Source organism: Arctopsyche grandis, chromosome 7, assembly GCF_051622035.1.
Source record: "Arctopsyche grandis isolate Sample6627 chromosome 7, ASM5162203v2, whole genome shotgun sequence".
In the NCBI taxonomy this organism is placed as follows: domain Eukaryota; kingdom Metazoa; phylum Arthropoda; class Insecta; order Trichoptera; family Hydropsychidae; genus Arctopsyche; species Arctopsyche grandis.
Window position 1 is genome coordinate 31,412,862 of NC_135361.1, and position 3,766 is coordinate 31,416,627.

Here is a 3,766-nt window from a genome sequence, read left to right on the forward strand (position 1 = left end):
CGATGCATCCAACAAGTGATGCAAAATCTCTTCAGCTGTTTCCTGCACCGAGTTGCATCCGAGTGCATCATTACGTACAAACCCAGACCATCACACACTGATTCTCACTCCTCATCATCATCAACGACCGAGTCAATAACATTGTTTGATTCGATTCGAATCAATGGAGACCGATTCAAACTTTGAGCAACAATTTGGTTATACAACTACGTACACATGTGTTAGTGTGTAGAGTATTTTATCTTATCAATATTCTGATAATGATCATCTTAACTTATCGCTTCTGTGCTGATAAGATGTAAATATATGTCATTTAATAATCGCAGCTATCAATAGGTCCTGTGGCGCAACGGATAACGCGTCTGACTACGGATCAGAAGATTCCAGGTTCGAATCCTGGCAGGATCGATTCTTTTTTGAATACAAATCACATGACTATATGTAGTGTTTGAAAAGTAACGCAACCAGCAAGTGTGTCATCAGTTTGTATATATATATATGAATGGTCTTTTGAACGAAGATTTACAACAGGTAATAAGCATTACATACAAACATTAACGAAATTTATTAACAATTAAAAGCAGAACTATCTTCAAATCGTACTGCGTACGTCTATAAGAGAGGTCGTCAAGTGGTGGGCAAATTAAAAACAAAATATACGATTTTATGATTTAATTGATGACCCAGTTCTTCACAATATTGTTCCACCTTTCCAATACTATCAAAATGTGATAAGTCCAAATTCGTTGACTTATCACAGGGACCGTTTCAATAACAATCAGAAAAATTGGCAAACTCTGATAATAAATAATAAAATGAGTAAAAGTAATTTATAATAATGAACCATTTTGTGCGAAAAGCATCGACCGAACGCCGATATTTGCTCATTACTAGACTACGGATATAGAGCGTGCTTTTTCCAGGAATTGGGGCGGAAATAAAAGGTTAGACGAACCTTTAACAAAGCGTTTATTGTTCAAAGCATATAACAATTGAACAATAAACGGCCCGCTTTGAGTCCGGAGTCTACTCATTACTAGAGCCCGGAATCTGAAGGGGCTGTTTATTGTTCAAAGATTGTAAATGCATTGTTAAAGGTTTGCCGAACCTTTTTTACAAAGGATTTACAACAATTGAACAATAGGCGGCACGTTTCCGGCCCCTTCAGATTCCGACCTCTACTCATTACACACTAAAGAAGTAAAAATTGCACTACACACTACAGAAGTGAAAATTCCCTATGCACACAAACCAGATGAGAAACAAAAGTAGTCAATTCTCTTCCCGTCCCGCTCTAGCTCAAAGGTGCATCAGATTAGGGATGCAACGTTTCGTTACGCGTTTACCTACATTTTACTCTACCTTGCATAAAGAAGTTTTACTTTAACCCTTTGAATGCTGACCAACGCCGATCGGCGTTTTGCCAACGATTCCATGAGCCTGAAATACGCTGATAGGCGTTGTTTTTTGAGTATGTAAAGAATACTACAAGAATGTAAAGAATAGCATTACATTTAACCCTTTGAATGCTGATCGCGCCGATCGGCATTTCGCTGATTCAAATTTTTTCAAATGCCGATGCCAACGCCGATCGGCATTTCGCCAGCAAGCCCATCAGCCTGAAATACGCCTATCGGCGTTGTATTTTAAGTATGTAAATAATACTAACCGCTAAGTATTTCTAGGTAGCATTGAAAAAAAAAAGCATTGAACATGGGTCGTGTAATCCGTGGTTTACACCGGAATTTCTGAATTTATAACCATAGCAGAATTTCACGATGGAAATCCCTAACTACCGAGTATTTTAAATTGTGGCTTGGCATTTAGATTGTGAGCATTACATTTTAACAACAATGAAGAAGATGGAACTAGTTTTGGAAAAATACATTCATTCATAGACTTATTTTGTTTATTTTCTATTGTTGCAAGATATGTATATTAAAGAGTCTAAACCAGAGGTTCCCAAAGTGGTCCCCCGGGGGTCCCTGAGGACTGCCAGGGGGTCCCTGACAGGAAGAAAAAAAAATAGGGGTCCACGAGATGTAAATGGGGGTCCACGGACCGGAATCAATGGAATCAAATTTAATCAAAATAATGCGGGTTTGAATACACAGTACAAGAAGAATAGATTGGATTAAGCACAAACGAAGAACTTAAGGTACAGTTTAGAAAGGGTTACCAGCAGTTCTGGCTGCAGAAAGATATACCTGCTGCTTATCCTGTATTGTGGGCTATCGCAAGAAAGTTTTTGATAGCATTTCCTTCTTCGTACCTCGTGGAAAGAGGTTTTAGTGCACTTACCAATTTTCTTACGAAAAAAAGAAATCGGTTGCAAATCACTGAACGTGGAGATTAACGACTGTACCTATTGACTAATTGATATCGGAGCATCAGGTTCATCCCTCTCATTAACAGAATTTATTATTTTATGTAAGAATTTTATTGTGTTTTGATTTGTTCATTTTCATTAAAAAAAAATTCAATAAAGATAAGAATGAAAAATATACATATTTTTTTTTTACAATTGTCCAATATACAAAAAAACCTATAACAGTGTGTTCATATTTGTATTTAAAAAAAAAAGAAAATAGAAAATGTCACTATTAGGCATCCTGGGGGAGGGGGTCCACGAAGGATAAAATACTGGGCTAGGGGTCCACGGGGAAAATAAGTTTGGGAGCCTATGGTCTAAACACACCTTTACAAAACTCGAAATCCTCGGCGGTAGTTATCTAAGTCTTGTTTGGATTAGCTACAATTTTCATACCTGCTTTCTATTGGATTTTAAAATAATTCTAGTAGGAAATGTTGGCGAAATTTTCAGCGTGGGGAGGGCTTTCAACACAAAAGACGTCAGCACTCAAACGGTTAAAATTAATCGATTTAATCATAATGACCGTAAAATATATGGATACATATTGCTCCAAATGGCAGTGCTTCTCATACTTTGAATTTGAAGACCCCTGGTTTGACAGCACTAGCAATAGTCATGGGGATAATACGAAGAAGCGATTCAGTTAGCAAGTGGGTCACGAGGAGGTAGTAAATCGTTTATCGACAGCTGGCACATTAGCATATGCGTTTCCGTTGTGGTTGTACGTGTTAAATGGTGTTGAGGTGGTTAAGTGGTTTCGTCCTGGGAGACCCGAACAACCATTAATCATCTCTCATCAGCCGTGGCAGCATCAGCACCCACACCACTCCTCAACACCAATATTAAATAGCCATACGAATAAATTAAACAGGGCACTTCAATCGAACAACAACCGTACTTCATACATAGGTACGTCATTCTCGTTTGGAAAACTTTGTAAAAGTTTAATTTTTCATGGGTTGCGCTACTTCGCAAACACTGCATGTACATATGTACGTATATGTGAAGCGCTTTGCACCTGTTGATCTCCATCTTCCGGCTCGATGGACCATATTACACATATTTACAAACCGGTTCAATATTGTACATGTATGTATAGTTGCGTAACTTTTCGAACACTTTACACATCAAAAAAGTTGAATTATCATGAGTTGCGTTACTTTACAAACACTATTTGTATGTGCTATATTGTTCTTATAGTTTATTCAATTAATCATATACTTTCGTCTTAGCAGCATACTCCAATGCGACGAGCGTGCTATACAGATTATTCTATCTATAATTAATTAATATAATTATTAATTATTTATTTAAATTAAACATGATGTATTATAGATGGCAAATACAAATATTGATTAACATTCACAGAGACTATGGATAAATTTGCAGCAT

The 3,766-nt window shown here is 37.0% G+C and overlaps 1 non-coding gene across 1 annotated transcript; it reads left to right on the forward strand.

The window, feature by feature from the left end:
- Positions 1 to 335: 335 nt before the first annotated feature.
- On the forward strand, positions 336 to 408 carry TRNAR-ACG (transfer RNA arginine (anticodon ACG)). The gene has a single exon. It is a non-coding gene; the product is annotated as a tRNA-Arg (tRNA).
- The last annotated feature ends 3,358 nt before the right edge of the window (positions 409 to 3,766 follow it).